Source organism: Hibiscus syriacus, unplaced genomic scaffold (genome assembly GCF_006381635.1).
Source record: "Hibiscus syriacus cultivar Baekdansim isolate YM2019G1 unplaced genomic scaffold, ASM638163v2 tig00111662_pilon, whole genome shotgun sequence".
Taxonomy (NCBI): domain Eukaryota; kingdom Viridiplantae; phylum Streptophyta; class Magnoliopsida; order Malvales; family Malvaceae; genus Hibiscus; species Hibiscus syriacus.
The window spans coordinates 1,311,369-1,329,444 of NW_024063150.1; the positions used below are offsets into that span (position 1 = coordinate 1,311,369).

The window sequence follows — 18,076 nt, forward strand, 5'->3', positions numbered from 1 at the left end:
GTGTTCCGTGGAGCGCTTGTGGTGATGAAAGGCAAAAAGATAGCTGTAAACTTGTACATGTTGAAGGGAGAGACTTTGCTAGAAGCATAAGCCTTTGTTGCCTTGTGTAGTTCAGATTCTGCAATGCTATGACATCATAAACTTGGACACATGTCAGAACAAGGAATGGAAGTCTTTGTGGAGCAAAAGCTACTTCAAGGCTTAATAAGGGTATCACTTACTTTGTGTGAGCATTGCATAACGAGTAAGCAGCACCGGTTGAAATTGAACACGTCAAATTCTAAAGGCAAAAGTGTTCTAGAATTGGTTCATTCTGACGTATGGCAAGCACTAGTTACATCCCTAGGCCGAGCAAAATACTTTGTCTCATTTATTGATGACTACTCTAGGAGATGTTGGGTGTACTCTATTAAAAAGAAGTCAGACGTGTTTTCAACTTTCAAAAACTTCAAAGCACATTTGGAACTTGATTCTGGAAATAAGATCAAATGTTTCAGAACAGATAATGGAGGAGAATACACAAGTGAAGAATTTGATGACTTTTGCAGGAAATAAGGCATCAAAAGACATTTCATAGTGGTGAATACTCCTCAACAAAATAGAGTGACAGAGCGGATGAACAGAACCTTGTTAGAAAGAACATGAGGAATGTTGAGGGATGCAAGCCTAGAAAAATCATTTTGGGCAGAAACAGTAAATACCACCTGTTATTTGGTGAATTGAGCTCCATCAACTACAATAGAGCTGAAGACACCAATGGAGATGTGGACTGGTAAACCAACTGATTATTCAAACCTCCATGTATTTGGAAGTATTGTATACGTGATGTACAACTCCCAATAAATTTCAAAGATGGATCCAAAATCCAGGAAATGCAAATTCTTGGGGTATGCTGATGGTGTAAAAGGGTAACACTTGTGGGATCCCACTGCCCGCAAAGTGATCATCAGTAGGGATGTTATCTTTGTAGAAGATAAACTACAAAGAAAAGAAGACGATGATAGCGCTGAAAAGCCAGAGACTACGCAGATACATGTGGAAAAGGAGTTTGAACATGGAGATTCTTCTAAAGCAGAACCAACACATGATGAAAAAGAACCAGATAGTTCTGAAGCTCCAACAACTCGTCAATCAGATCGGGTAAGAAAACGTCCCAATTGGCACTCAAATTATGTTATAGAATGAAATATTGTATACTTCCTTTTAACAGAGGACGGTGAGCCATCAACATACCAAGAGGTAATAAACAGCTCAGATGCTTCACTGTGGATGATGGCGATACAAGAAGAAATTGAAGCCCTTCATAAAAATAATACATGAGACCTTGTGTCACTACCACAAAGAAGGAAGCCAATTGGAAACAAATGGGTATTCAAAATCAAGCAAAATGGTGACGATAAAGTGGAGAGGTATCGTGCAAGACTGATGGTCAAATGATATACTCAAAAAGAATGTATTGATTTTAATGAAATCTTTTCTCTTGTTGTTCGACTAACAACACTTCAAGTAGTCTTAGCAATGTGTGTTACATTGAACTAACATCTAGAGTAGCTAGATGTTAAAACAACTTTTCTTCATGGAAATCTTGAAGAAGAGATTTATATGCTCCAGCCTGAAGGTTTTGAAGAAAAAGAAAAGAAGAACTTGGTTTACAGGTTGAACAAATCCCTGTACGGTCTAAAGCATGCGCCGAGGTGTTGGTATAAGAGATTTGATTCCTTCATTATGTGCCTTGGATACAACAGACTTAACGCAAACCTTTGTGCTTATTTCAAGAGGTTTGGTGATAACAATTTTGTTATATTGCTGTTGTATGTGGATGACATGTTGGTTGCAGGACCCAACAAAGATCATATTGAAGAATTGAAGGCACAACTGGCTAGGGAATTTGAAATGAATGACTTGGGATCAATAAACAATATTCTAGGGATGCAAATTCACCGAGACAGAAGTAATAGGAAGATTTGGCTTTCACAAAAAAATTACTTGAAGAAGATATTGTCACGATTCAACATGCAAGATTGTAAGCCAATTTCTACACCTCTTCATATTAACTTCAAATTATCCTCCACTATGAGTCCTAGCAGTGAAGAAGAGAGGATGGATATGTCTCGAATATCGTATGCATCGGCAGTGAGAAGTTTAATGTTCACTATGATAAACACAAGACTAAACATTGCACAAGTAGTGGTGTAGGATCGAGTCATTCATTTCTGAACAACTTCCCAGTGGGTCACCCATCCCTAGATTTCCCTGGTCCAAACACGCTTAACTATAGCGTGCTGCGGGTGGGCCTAGGGGTTTCGTAAGGCATACGCGGGCCTCGGCAGATTGGACAGTCACGTATCGATATCGCGTCCATACACGATAGAATCCCTAAGGGTGATCGCTGGACCCCATAACCCAATAATTACCCCTAGAGACACCTGGGGGATTCAAACCTGCAACCTGCTCTGATACCAATTGTAGGATCGAGTCATTCATTTCTGAACAACTTCCCAATGGGTCACCCATCCCTGGATTTCCCTGGTCCAAGCAAGTTTAACTATAGAGTTCTGAAGCGAATGATCACCATTCCTTCTTAAAACCAATTGGTGATAAGTAGGTGGGCCATTTTAACCTCATATCTTTGTAGTGGGTGATCACTGGGTTCCCCTAAGCCAATGTGGATTCTTGTGGGGCACCCCCACAGTTCACCACGACATTGTAGAGCCCCGCATCTATAGCGTGTTGTGGGCGGGACTAGGGGCTTCGCAAGGCACACGTGGGCCTCGGCAGATTGGACATTCACGTACCGATATCGCTCCCATACACGATAGAATCCCTAAGGGTGATCGTTGGACCCAACAAGTGGGAGTGGTTAGTCAGTACATGGAGAATCCAAGCAAAGAGCATTGGAATATAATAAAGAGGCTTCTGAGATACATCAAAAGGACCTCAAATGTTGCATTATATTACAGAGGATTAAACTTACTTCTCAATGGATATGTCGATTCTGACTATGCAAGGGATTTGGATAAAAGCAAATCTACAACAGGATATGTGTTCAAAGTTGCTGGTGGAGCTGTAAGCTGGGTTTCTAAGTTGCAGTCAGTTGTAGCTACGTCCACAACAGAGGTAGAATATATAGCAGCTACACAAGCCAGTAAAGAAATAATTTGGTTGAAGATGTTATTAGAGGAGCTTGGGCACAATCAAGAGTATGTCTCTCTGTTTTGTGACAGTCAAAGCGCCTTCCATTTAGTAAGGAATCCAACATTTCATTCAAGGACAAAACACATACGAGTTTAGTACCATTTCATTTGTGAAAAGGTAGAAGAATGAAAGATAAATATGCAGAAAATCCATACTAAAGATAACATAGCAGATTTCATGACGAATGCGATCAACGCTGATAAATTTATTTGGTGTCGATCCTCTTGTGGCCTGGTAGAAACATAAGCAATATGAAGGTACAATGTAGAAAGAATGGTATGAATATATGATTGTTCTAATCAAATCTTCAAGTGAGAGATTATTGAAAGTCAAAATTCACAACTGCATTAATGGTCTTATTTTGCAGCAAATGGGGCGGCTGAATTCAAAGTTAGTTGTCAAAATTAGGCACATGAAATTGTTGAATTTCATGGATGGTAAAATTGTAGATTTAGTAATTGTACTTTAAGGTATTTACAAGTTTAGTCCTTAAGCTTCAACTATAAATACCCTAACTCATTTAGCTTCAAAATCAACCCAAATCATTCTAGCTTTCTCTCAATGCTAGAGAATTTAGAGAGTTTCTTGAGAGTTTTTTTTCTCTTTTTTGTCAAAAGAGAATTGTCATTGTTTTCTCCTTGGTAGATCAAGAAAAGTTGTAATTCATATTTTCTTATAGTGAAATTCTCCTACCGTTGCCTGTGGTTTTTACCCTATATTAATTAGGGGTTTTCCACGTAAAATTTATGTCTTCTTTATCTTCATTTTTATTTTCTCAAATTATCAGTTGCGATTTTGCTCTATCCGATAGCCGTATTCCGCAACAAAGTTCCCACTCACTGTAGTATGTACCTAGTGCATTGATTATAGCTTTACTCACATATTTTCTTATTATCACAAAATGTTTAGGCTTAAAAATCTCAAAAGGGAAAAATTGAAAACAATTATGCTTCTTACTTTAAAAGATTCTTGAAATCCTACTTTCGTAGAACACGCAAATCATCAAAAATAGCTTTGACCTGTCAAGACACTAGCAAAGTAAGTAATGACAAGTTTCATGGAAGGTAAGACTAGAAATATTAAAAAGATAATCACCTATTCTGAGGTAGAACTGTGATCCTTAATAGGCAATGAAGCTGGATCCTCAAAGGTTATGGTAGTAACCAAACCAAAGATTTCAAGAGGAGAATCAGACCAAATGAAGTCAGCAGCAGTAGACATCTTCTTCGAGATTGTCTCCCCATTTTCATACCTGTGGTCGGCATGTATTTAGAAACAAAGTAAACACTTGAAAATATTTACCAAAATATGAACAAAGTAGTTACATTGTTGTATGATAAACGGAAAACTTACCCAACATAATGTCTCTTTTGTTTACTTACCCTAAGTACATCAATCACCTACATCAAGCACATATAGAAAGGAAAAAGATGAGAATAAATACAATCAATGGGGTAAAGGAGAGAGTTCGAAACATAAAATGAAACAAAAACCTTCTTTTGTGGTTCTATTAATCCCTAAAATAGATGCTTAAAGTCAAGCAGTCGTGGATCAATCTTTACAGGGGCTTTATACCTTAGCCCCAAAACATAAATCTCAGATGATGCTGAACGACTAACAGTAGGTTTATCAACTTCAACCTTCTCAAACAACTACAAACCAAAAACATGTCAAGCTAAAAACATAACTTTACAGAGAGTCTCTACAGTTCTGTTTATTGTTTATCACCTGTTTGAGATAATATAGAACGGAACTGTAATCTTGAGACCCAAATATGAATCAAGTTCAGACTTCACACGCGGTACAAATGTTTCTCCACTAAAAACGTCTTGCAAAAGCTCATACAAACCACTAGATGTAACATCACCTCCATGAAAATCCATAGATAAAATACTTGTTTTTGTTCTCCGAGGATGCAAGGGGATGGGAAAAGCATAAAGATAAAAGCAACAAGAAGCAAGAATCGATCATCAGCTATCATCGAGAGAAAAACTAGAAAACACACATCAAAGGAAACGAAAGACACAAAACCAAAAAAAACAGTAACCAACCAGGAAAAACTAGAAACTACGAGCCATCAGGAACAACCAAGCAACAAGGTCAAAAACAAGAAAAATCAACATTAATAATCCATCATCAACCAAAGAACCCACCATCGAGCAAAACAGAAAACTTACTTTTCTAACCCATAACCTATCGTCGCCTTCGCTAGGAACCACGTTCTCATCTAAGAAAAGGTAAACCCTTCATCTTTTACGATTTTCCAATCATGTATGTGGGATTCAAACCACATGTTTTAGGGATTTGAGGGGGTTTCTAGGTTAGTCGTTGGGGTTTGTGGGAAGAGGAAAGGTTCAGTAAGTTTGGGTTTCTTGCCTAGGCCAGTGAGGGCTATTCATCGGATCCTGTTGGAACGGAGAAGGCCGCGGTGGTCGTTGTCTGGCAGGGCTATGGGGTGGTGAAGCTGGGTATTTGCGAGGGTATTATGGGTTTAAGTTTAAGGTTTAGGGATGTTTTTTATGAAGGTTGTCACTGGAATCTGTTTAGGTGAAATTTAAGCTCCACATCGGAGCACTAGGCGGTTGAAGCCACGAAGGCTGTGGGTCTCTGTTAGGGTTTGTTGAGTTAATTGATTGACGGAATCGGCCAAGAGGGGGGTGAATTGGCAATTAAAATTTTGTGGAAGCTTTTGCAGAAAATTGAAAGTAATTGCACAGCGATTTAGAGTGGTTCGACTTTATCAACCAAAGTCTACTTCCACTACCTTAGCTATCCACACTAAGGATTTTCCAACAAATTCACTAATTTGCTCTTTCTTTTGAGGCCAAAGAGATAACCTTACAACTCCCTCAAGAATATACCCCAATTCTTGAGAACACTCTTTTCTCAAAAAGAAGATTACAAATTTGCAAACTCACAAGAAAAACCTCACAAGGCAAATATGTTTGCACAATTTTAGAAAAAAGAAAGAACACTCAAGAATAAATACAATTGAGCACAATAAGTGTTCTTGAAAGCAAAATGAATATTGAATGAAAAATATGCTTGAAATGCTCAAACTTGAGGTTTGATGCATACATCCGTAAGTAACTTAGTGCAACTACGGCTACCTTTTTACGACTTCACCCCAGTCGAAGACCCCACCGTGGTATGCGCCAATAAGACCACCAAAAGACTTTGTGGCACTAGTGGTACACAGAAGTCATGGGTGATCATTGGTCCGATGCTTCGGGCGAAACCAATTCCCAGGGTGTGATGGGCGGTGTGTACAGGGCCCGGGTACATATTCACCGCGGCATGCTGATCCGCGATTACTAACGATTCCAACTTCATGTTCCCGAGTTGCAGAGAACAATCCGAACTGAGGCAATCTTTCCGGATTCGCTCCACCTTACAGCCTTGCTTCCCATTGTAATTGCCATTGTAGCACGTGTGTGGCCCAGCCCATAAGGGCCATGCGGACTTGACGTCATCCCCACCTTCCTCCAGTATATCACTGGCAGTCCCTCGTGAGTGTGGCACACACCTTTTTGTTTGTTTCGGAGCCGTTTTGGCGAGGCGTACTAAACCTACTACGTACCACACCACCGGGTGGCTCGCCTGAATGCCGAGTCTTTCTCCGCCGCCAACTCGACGTCGTCGTCACCTGCAAGATAAGGCCAAAAACTTGACTTTACTAAACAAGCGAGAAAAGAAAGCCCTTTCTATGTTATTAGTAAAGCGCGCTAGCAGCAATCAAACTAAAGCGCACACTAGAAAGGGCTTTCGAAAGGCGCCGGCTCCTTTCTTACTGACAGCACAGCTATGTGCTGGCACTCAATTAGTAGCGCTGGCACGTCACTCGGCTCCTCGGCTCACTTCAGTTGCAAAGACTTTCTCCTTATGCGCATGTCTCAACAACACAAAACGAGGGTTTCGCTCGTTATAGGACTTGACCAAACATCTCACGACACGAGCTGACGACAGCCATGCAGCACCTGTATGAAAGTCAGTACCATCCCGTTAAGGCACTAAGGATTTTCCTACAAATTCACTAATTTGTTCTTTCTTTTGAGGCCAAAGAGATAGCCTTACAACTCCCTCAAGAATATACCCCAATTCTTGAGAACACTCTTTTCTCAAAGAGAAGATTACAAATTTGCAAACTCGCAAGAAAAACCTCACAAGGTAAATATGTTTGCACAATTCTAGAACAAAGAAAGAACACTCAAGAATATATACAATTGAGCACAATAAGTGTTCTTGAAAGCAAAATGAATATTGAATGAAAAATAGGCTTGAAATGCTCAAACTTGAGGTTTGATGCTTTCTCTTTGATTCTCTCTTGATTCTAGTTGCTTGATGTTTCTTGTTATTAATCAATGGCTTCTAAGCTTGCTTAAATACACCTTGAATCACTTCTGAACGTTGGGGATCATTAATGAAGTTATTGTAGCCGTTTAAGTGTGAAAACAATTAATATTTCTGCTTGGAGCGTGGGGGGAATCGGTTCCCTAAGTGTAAAATTCAAATATTTCAATCGGTGAACAGTGGGGGGAATCGGTACCCCTGGAGGGAATCGGTTCCCTCCGAGCATACTGGAATTCTCGGAGCCAAACCATTCAGGGGGAATCGGTACCCCCTTGGGGGGAATCGGTTCCCTCTGAGCAATCTGGAATTTTTTGCTTTGAAATGGTTCGAAATATTTTGTAAAATCGTTTTGAAATTATTTTAAGATTAAAACTTAATTTTACACTTGAGTAAGGATTTAAAATGATCTTTGAAATACTTTGAGTAATATTTTGATATTCGATTTAATATATCGAATATGCTTAGAAAAATCTTTTTCAAAATTAAAATTCTTTTAATTTAATTTGTTATATCGAAACATCAAAATGTTTTCAACAGGGTTGAGCGAGGAAAAATGATAGAAGGTAGGGAGATGAGAGAGCGACAGGTTGTGTCTCGTTGAGGAGAGATGAGGAAATGATTTAGGTTAAGCGTTTCACCCTAATCTTCCTATATATTCCAGCGACCAAAACGAAATAGCTTTAAGTAGTACCAAAATGGCAGCACTTTGAGGACTAGGGGTAGCCCATGTTTTAGAAATGGAATATTAGCATTTTAGGACCTGCTATATTTGTAATCTCCTGATTTCGTCATTAATCAAGGTTTACGTTTTTATGATTCGAGTTGTTAATTTATTTTTATTTTATGTTTTGATCACCGTTTGTTTTGATAATAGACCTATTGATTGATTTGACCAAGTGTGATTTATTAGTTTATTTACATATAAACCCTTGTTAATTTCAATAATTTCATTTTGCATAATTTGTATGTTACCTTCATGTGCATAACTTAACCCTATCATATAATCAAATTAAGGGTTTAGGGTTTAATGTTTAATGTTTAGGGCTTATGGTTTAAGGTTTAGGGTTTATGGTGTAATCTAAAATGTGTTTAATTAAACGGGTTTTTATTTTTCTTTTAGTAATATACAATGTAACAATTGGACTTGAGCTGGTTAATTAAAAAAATTAAAATTTGAGGATAGTTGTATTATAGAATTTTTAATATATTTTTAAAATTTTATAATTATCAATGATGTATTTTTAATAATTTTTTTATAATGTAATTTTAAAAAATCTAAAATTATAATATTATTTTTTTTTCGAGCTGCTCACGAGCTTTTCGAGTTGAATATCGAATAGCTCGTTTCGGCTCGTTAAGAACTCGAGTCGAGCTCGAGCTTGAGTCGAGTCCATTCAATCCGAGTATTTATCGAGCCTTGATCGAGTCGATCTCGAATAAATCGCAATCTATCTCGTCTCATTTACAACTCTACCTCTACCTAAAAAAAGACAATACGCAGAACGACAACACAATGTTCTAAACCGGGGGCAGTATGACGATGAACGAAGCTACACCATACTCTTCCATTTCGCCCTCGACACAACGCATCTGTCTCAAGTTCAACCAAGCAAATAATCTGATTAATATATAACACCAACAGATTTATTGCACGTGCCTAAGATAAAAAACGTTAGGACAACGCATAAAATCTAGAATATTTGTGATTGATGAAGGCCATTTACTGTGACACCAATAGCCAGCCCTCAGCACAAACAATTTACTTTTTCAACAGGCTTTTTTTTTTGTTAAAAACAACATAATTTCTATTAATCCATATAGACCACATAATCTCGAAAAAATCCATACTCCAAATTGATTTAACAACTTTTTTGATCGGTTGACTGTCCCACACACAAAGCAGACTTTTAACATTGCCTGGAACGACGAGCTTAATGGTCCAGAGTAGACACCACCATCTTTGTCATACACGACAAGCCGCCTCACACTGACAGAACAAATAGTAAACAGTTTCCTGGTCTTCACTGCAAAACACACAAAACAGAGAATCCAGGTTTGCGTGCCCACATTTGGCTAGTTCCACTAACGAAGGAATTCTTGATATGCTTTTCGAACGCACTGCATACTTGTTTTGGCCTCAACTTCTTTAACTACAAACCCAACTTTTTTATCAGAATTGTCCAAACTGAATTTAGAACATTTCCGGATATGTTTTTCGAACGCACTGCATACTTGCTTTGGGTCCATCATCATTCTGTCCCCCACTCTGATTTCTGAAATATAATTTTCCTTCCTCTAATAAATGCAGTGAGATGGAAAATTTTGGAACTCCCATCTCCTTCTTTGAACCAATTAAGTCTTGATTTTTGCAACAACTCTCTTCTATTCTATCTCTCTCATAATCTACATTTGAGAGTACGAATCTCTATTGTAACCACACTATTGCAGTTCGACACCACGGTAGTGGCTTCTAAAGCTTCAATTTGCCTTTCTAAATCCAAAATAGATTCTGGCTCGCCTAAATTCTTTTCTTTAGCCTACAATTTTGAAGCATGCTTTATATAAATCAAGAATGTTTCATATCATTTCCCTTTGCATCTAACACTCACCGATTGAACCAATTTAGAGTAGCCTTTGTCGTCAGTCCAGTGCGAAGACCATTTGAATGAACTTTTGAGTTGAGACTCTTTTTCTTCATTTAAAAGTACGCAGTTATGATCTGATAGACTTTTCGGCAGAGATGACTGTTTTAAGTTTGGAATACTTGCTAATAACTCGGGCGAGATTAGAAACCTGTCAAATGTACAAGCCTTGATAGAATTGCCTCCTCTAATCCAAGTATAAAGGCTCTTTGCTAATGGTAAATCAATCAGGCCCCCTGTTCTTTATGAACTCGACAAATTTCTCCATAGAACTCACGTTTTTCCTCTACTTTTTTGACAGTGTTAAAGTCACCCCCAATTATAACTGGTAAGCCAGCTTCCTTAATCAACTTATCAGGCTAGTTGAAGAACTCAATTCTTTCACGATAGCTATTCGACACATATACATTTATAATCAGAATGTTCAGTTTCAAACAACATAAATGACCTCCCAATGCCAAAAACCTGTTATTCAGAGTTTTCTTATTAGCCCTGAGAAATTTAGAATCTGACATAGCTATCAATCCTCCTAACGCTCCCTCAGAAGGTACGAAAGATAACTCTTCATATCCATAAATTCTCCCTTTAAGACGCTTCATTAAACTGTAGTTGATGAACGCTAACTTCGACTCTCAAATTAAACCATCTTTGCTTTGTATTTCGAAATAACTCTATTCATCGCTCTCACATATTCCGTCTTACCCATCCCTCTCACGTTCCAGAGTAAGATTGAAAATTTCATATAAAATGTTTAAAAATGCACAAATAAGAACACGCGCACCTGAGGTTTCAGCTTCCAGCTTTGTCCTCGTGATTCTCTAATCTCTTCCTGACCGTCTAGTCAGAAGTCTTCAACTCGAAACCTAGAGATTTTCCAACAGCAAAGGTTTCAACGGCTTCTGGGTCAATCTCCTGTCATTCAATCGCAACTGAATACGGTGGTATTTGTGCATCTGAAGAAATTTCCAAGGTTCTAGCAGAAAATAATTGCTCATATTTTCGATTTGTCTCTCCCTTTCCCTTTAATACTTTGTTTGTTCTTTTGTTTTTGATTACTCTTCCTCCTCTTTGTTGACGCTGATGCTACGTTTGATCTCATATTTAGACTTGTCTCTTGCATGGGATCAACTCTATTATACCCACAAGCATTCGAATTTTGCAAAAACTATGTCATCACAACAGGAGAAGAAACTTCTAAATTGTCAACCACCTCAATTGGAATTCTTTGGAACCTGATTCAATTCAACCCAGTATAATCCAAACTGTTCCATATTTGTTACCCATTGTTACTCGAATCTCCACATCCAACCCAATCATCGCAGTGCGATGACCCACTACCCGAGCGCATTGGGACCTCATGGAGCCCATCAGTACAAGAAAAACTTTGATCCACAATTCTTCAATTTTTTTCAGCCACGTGGGCATAAGTGGCGGATCCAGAAATTTATAAGTAGGGTCCAAAATTTTAATTTTCTTCTCTTAAAAATAATGAGAGTGCAAAAAAAATTTCTTCCATTTTTCTTTAACATATTATACTAAATTTCACTTTTTTCCTAAATAATGGGGATGCACTTGACCCCTAGGGGGCTTAGTGCATCCACCCCTGGTGGGCATGCATATCATACACATTCTTCTCATTCTAACACGCAACACTGTTATCCGTAGTGTTAACAAGGTTTTTTCGGTCTGACACGCAGCCATGTCATTCGTCCTCATTAACTTCTACTAGATATTCTAGAAATTCAATCGCCTCATATAGGTCTTCTCTACGCTGGCTATCTATCAGAGTAAAACCATCGATGAAGATTAGATCGTCTTCGAATTTTTCAGTGTGTATCTTGATCGATGAGTAGCATCCCTTAACGATAATTAAAACTCTGTTAGGGATAATTGACTCCTTTTGTATTGCCACCAACACTCATGCTGCATCAATGCACTTACATTTACTAGTTTCTTCGTCGATTTTTAGCACCATCCCCCAACGACTTATGAGATCATGAAAAAACTCATCATTACAAACTTGTAAAGGGACATCACAAAAGACTACCCAGATTTTTATCCTCATTTTGCCATCAAAACCCTCCAACATCTTCGGCTCTTAAAACCACATGTTGATCAATTCAGTTCTTCTTCTCCAACACATTAAGAGTTCTACCTTGTTTTTAAATCGTATCACTGCTAGTAGCCCAAACCAAGTGCGCCCATCTCCGATTTTAGAATATAAATGGGTGTTCTGCTTGGATCCAATTGTTCAACTGGCTTTAATGAAAGCTCATTCACCAACTTTACATGTAGTATATTTTCATAATAATGAATACACTTTTCATTATTCTATTTCTTTCATGCTTGGGACGACACGACTGGATATTATCCCTATGAGCAATTCTTTGAAAGATCTAGTATCCTTCAAAAAATGATCGTTGTCTCAAAGCTTTGACCTCGCTTCTTGTTTCCTTCTATACATTATTCATGACCTTATTATCTCTGAACACCCTGTTGGAAACTTCGACGATCCCAACACACCCACTATAAAGGACCTAAAATATATCACTCACACTACAATAACACACGTTGGTTAGCCTTTTATCTTTTAATTTTTTAGTGCACAATAATACTTAGGCGACAAGACCGACCATATATCATTCAGGCGGTATAACCGACCATATATCAATTAGGTGACAGAGTCGACCATATAATAGAACTAACATAAGTGCACTAAGAATTTAAAAACAATTAAGGCTTAACTGAGAAACTTAAGAGAAAAACAACTTTTATTGATACAAAATAAAATTATAATATTATCGAGTTACCCTACTACTTTACTATTCTCTACCTCTAAAGCTCTCTTTCTCTAGCTCACACTTTTGGTACCCTTTTCTCACATTTTCACTTTTACTACAATGGTAAAAAAAACTCACCCTATTTATAGTTTCTAGTGGTCATTAGATTGTTGACACATGTGAACATCTTAGCCATTTAACATTAAAAATATCTAGATTCTTCTAATAAATAATTCTAGATATAATATTAAATAATACAAATATCTAAATTTTTCCATGGATATTTCTACACATTTATCATTTCCATATTATTCTAGAATATTAGTAATATATATATATATATATATATAGTATATAGTACACACACTAAATGACATCACTACAGCAAAACAATTATATATCGGCGTGTTGGGAGTAAACGTCACTAAATTTAAATATATAGTGGCGTTTAAACCCCAAACGCCACAAAATGATACCTTTAGTGGCGTTTTTATAAAATGCCGCGACAGAGTAGTACTTAGTGGGTTTTTATAAAAATGTCGCAATAGGGTCATGTATAATGGCGTTTTTTGACAAACACCGCTAAAGAGTAATATTGTAGCGACGTTTTTATAAAAATGCCGCAATAGTATCATGTATAGTGTTTTTTTGACAAACACCACTAAAGAATAATACTATAGCGGCGTTTTTATATAAACTCCGCTATAGACTTGATTTTAGTGACATTTTTTTACAAACGCCGCAAGTTTTTAGTTTCTAAGCCCCAGTCCCTTTTAACCTTTTTCATTTTTTCCCCTTAACCTTTAGTTGCTGCAGCTTCTCGTTTGGGCATTTTGTTGGAGAAAGTTGTTCGAGTTATCAGTAAATCCCGCCGTTAAATCAAACCCATCTGCCTCCGACGCAGCTGTCAACGACAAAGAGTCAGCCGTTGATCCATTCCTGGTCGAGGCTCTTCAAAATCCTCATCATCGTCTTACCAGTAATTTCTTTTCCTTTTCTATTGGATCTCTTTATAACTACGTTGATGAACATGTTTTCCCCTTTTATGCGATTTAAATTTCTGGTGTCTTCGTCCTAGGGCTGAATTTCAAAATATCAGTCAGTAAACCATCAATATCATTTCTGGATTCGAGCTTTAGGGTTCGACTGGTTGAATCCAGGTCGTGGCAGTAATTTGACGTTTTACATACGATGAAGGGAATAACCTCCGCGATTCCTGCTTTGATTCTACCGTTCCCTGGTATTCTCTTCCATTTTCCTTTTCTAAACTGCCCATTACGTGTTTCCTTTCAAGTTTTTCCACAGCTTCTGTTGAAAATGTGAATATGGGTATGTCTAAACCCACCCATCTGGAGACATTGGTCATAGATAAGTGTAAATCGAGATCCTTTGAGCTTGATGAAGCTCTGGGGTTTTTTTCAATTTCATGATTTTAATGAGAAACTTGCCCTCAATTAGGAACTGATTTTAGGGAGCATGATTTAGTTATGTTTTTTATTTTATTTTCATGAATTTTCAATAAAAATATAACCTTTTTTTCGTTTCCATGACATTGAATTTCGATATACGGGGGAACTGTAAATTCTAAAACACAGTGGTAGAATGTTGGATTTCCAAAAGAAGGGAATTCTTTTTCTTTTTTTTTTCTGGGTTTGACAAACATGGATCTAGTAGGACTGGAAGTCAAAGTGTCAAACAAACGGTATGCTTTATCAAATGGAATTCCATGAGAGCCTAAGCCTGGTCTTAGCTGATTTATTTAAGAATTTGTCTTTGATTTGATCTTATTCGAATGCCACCCATGCTAAAATTAGCTCTACGGTTTAAAATGGGACTAAAAATTCGAACGAGAGCTGATAAAGAGAAGAGAAAAGGGGGAATTTATAGGCCGTTGGAACTTTGGATTATGAGTCCTTAACGTATGAACTAGTTCGACAGATTTAACTATTGGTTCTCTTACCGGTCAGTAGCTGTTTTGGGTCCATAATGAAGAATTTTGTAGATATTTCACCATTTGTTCCAGGAAAAAAAGTAGGAAAGAACAATGAAGCTTCGTGCTCTTCCTTTTCTGGCAATCAGATAAGAGATGTGGGTGGTTTCTGTTAATTTTTGATAAAGTGTTTGATTTGGAAATGTAATACAATGATAGATTCTGTACATTTAGCATTGGCTTTGTAGAGCAGTGCTAGGCATCCTTTTCCTGCTCACTATACAGAGAACATATAAATACAAAGAAGATATTGAAGTGGAGGAAAGTAAGTGTGGGTTACCTTTTATCGCATTTCTTGTATGTTGAGAAACTCAAAGAATAAATAAAGGAAATAACACTTTAATCATCTATTATTAGTTCCAAATTCGAAGCCTGCCTATACCATGCATGGATTCACCAAAAAAGAGTGAGTCAGTTTGTGTGGTTAATTCTTATATATAATTTTTGAGTTCATGGTATTTGTGTAGTTGAGGATCCCATCAACTGATCAGCTTTAAATTTTTATGCTCTCAACTAGTTGTCAACACCTAATGAGAAATCTCAGTTTGACATAGCCTTTTCTGTCTCCGATGTCAAGGATAAGTATAAGGTACGAGATGTTTTGCTTGTTGTATATTATTATGTTCTTGAACCTTAACATATTCTAAGGATTTTTTTTATTTAGAGCTCAAATGTTTCCATCATAGTTGCAAACTTTTCTGGCTTTCTTGTTTGTATCTTTTTCTGTGCTTTAGGATGCTGCTTTAGAACCAAAATGGAAGGCATTCCAGACAGTTATATTTCTTGAGCGGGTAAGATGCCAATCATAATACAGTTGACAAATGAAGGAAGGAAAACTTTAATGCTTTCATGATAGTGGATGCTGAAGTTTAATAATTGGTCTAACCTTGCAGAATCTATCTATTTTTATTTATTTTAATATTTATGTCCTTCACTTTCATCATTTTATTTATTTGATTTTTTGGGGCATATCCAGATTCTTCTTTCATGGTTGTATATTCTGAAGTTTAATAATTGCTGCTTTTGATTTTGATGGTTGTCTGGCTAACACGTCTGTTAAAAGGTAATTTGTTTGCAGTTTTCTTTGCATTTAGTTATGGTTGTTCTACATTCTTACATCCGACATTGCATAAATTTGGCATGTACTGGCATTGGATGAATAAAGTAAATGCTTGCTTTTCTATCAGTTGATTTCACATCGTTGTTAAATGAGATTTTTGAGTTCAACTAGTTTTGTTCTATGACATTCACTTGCATGCTCGTATTTTAACTTATTTTTGGTTCTGAACGATGTTAAACTCCTTTGAACATTTTTCCCTCCCATGCATTCTAATTGATCCAATGGAGTACAGTTCAACATAACTGCCTTACTCGGAATAGGAATTAGAGGTTTAGGAGGCACGGGGAATAAAGGGAAAATGGTTGTTTTGCTGACGAGTGTAGGAATGGCCATATGCCACCTTGTTATCCCCATCATAAGAGATCTGCTTTAAGTGCCAAATTGAAGTAGCTGCTCACTTGTTTGAATTGATAAATATATTTGTCTTTCAGAGTTGGTGCAGATACTTGGTCCCTTATGTATCCTTCAATACCAGAGAAGCTGCAAAGTCTTTATGAAGAGGGCTTTAAGCTGGTTTTGTTTCGTGTTCTGAAAGCTTTTTTATTGTTTATTTTCTAAGAAACTATAATTGCAGTGCATTTTATCCGTTTTCTTATTATGGCTTTGGTTTGTGCAATATTTAGGTAATCTTTACAAACGAATCCAATGTGCTGCTTAAAGTTTCCAGCTAAAAAGCAATTATGGGATTGATGGGGACAGTCCAGGCTTTGAGGTCTCCTGGGATCTTTGAATACATTAAGTAAAACAACTTGTTAGGTATCATTCTCGGATGTCTGAAAAAGTTCCATGGTCACTTTACAGTACATGATGCTATCTGAACAATGAAGTATAAAATCACCATGTAAAGATGGAAACATTTTTTAATTGCCTGTATAATGTGTCTAAAGTGCTCCACAATAATGTGAAAATATCATGAATTTGAAAAGTCTTCACTCCGTTATACATGTGCAGGTTTTTATAGCTTGCGGAATAGGCAGTTCTGGTGGTAAAGCAGATGATCTTTCCGCAAACCAAATACTGGGATGTGGCACATCATGGAGAAAAATTTCAATTCTGGCATTCCAATTGATATGGATCAGTTATTTTTCTGTCTTCATTATATTGTTTCACTATTCTGTCAAACTACAATACATTTAACTTTAATGTTTATAAATTTTAATTTATTTTGTTGTTTAAATTTATGGTTGATGTTAATTAGATAAAGCTACAGCTTATTAAATTTAGGTGATGTAGAGAAGAAATGAAATATGCAAAATATAAATTAATCTTAGAACAAGAATGGTAATTAGCGGCGTTTGCATCTAAAAACGCCGCTATAGATCTGAAATTTTGCGGCGTTTACACTGCTATATATCTCGACTTTCTGCAGAGTTTGTTCCAAAAACGCCGCTATAGATCTAACCTTTTGCGGTATTTGCTCCAAAAACGCTGCTATAGATCTCAACCTTTTGCGGCGTTTTCTCTAAAAATACCGCTATAGATCTCGACCTATTGCGGCATTTGTTCCAATAGCACTACTATAGATCTCAACCTATTGCGGCGTTTGTTCCAAAAATGTCGCTATAGATCTAGACATATTGCGACTTTTTTCCCCAAACGCCGCTAAAGAACAATTTTGTTGTAGTGCATATGTAATTCTTGAGGATTTGCATTGTTTTCTAACACACTCTAATACTAAACTCGTCAATTCGTCTTCATTATCCCCTTTCCTCTTCTCGAATAGCTTCAGACAACTTACTAAATCTAATGAAACCAAATGTTGGCAAACTTCCAGCCCTTTTTGGATTACCATACGCAATAAACACATCTAAAACTTTCCTGTACTCACAAAAGATTTCTCTCAATGCTTGTCGATGAACTCAATTGCTAAGCTAATAAAAAAAGACTGTATGCTCCATATTGCCTCATTCTTCAGTATTCTTCAACGGAGACAAACCTTTTTTGCCCCTTCAACGCTAATATCCACCGATCTTCTCCTTCGCCATGACCTTTCCCCTTC

General features: G+C 37.1%; 2 long non-coding RNA genes across 2 annotated transcripts; one reads left to right on the plus strand and one right to left on the minus strand.

Annotated features, from left to right (window-relative positions):
* Window positions 1-7,084: 7,084 nt before the first annotated feature.
* LOC120167068 lies at window positions 7,085-17,735 on the minus strand. Its single transcript, XR_005519998.1, has 2 exons — window positions 17,689-17,735; window positions 7,085-7,205 (listed from the first exon to the last, which is right to left on the minus strand). It is a non-coding gene; the product is annotated as an uncharacterized LOC120167068 (long non-coding RNA).
* Window positions 14,051-17,191, plus strand: LOC120167069. The gene is made up of 6 exons (XR_005519999.1): window positions 14,051-15,546; window positions 15,692-15,748; window positions 15,934-16,020; window positions 16,509-16,590; window positions 16,701-16,833; window positions 17,029-17,191. It is a non-coding gene; the product is annotated as an uncharacterized LOC120167069 (long non-coding RNA).
* Window positions 17,736-18,076: the final 341 nt, after the last annotated feature.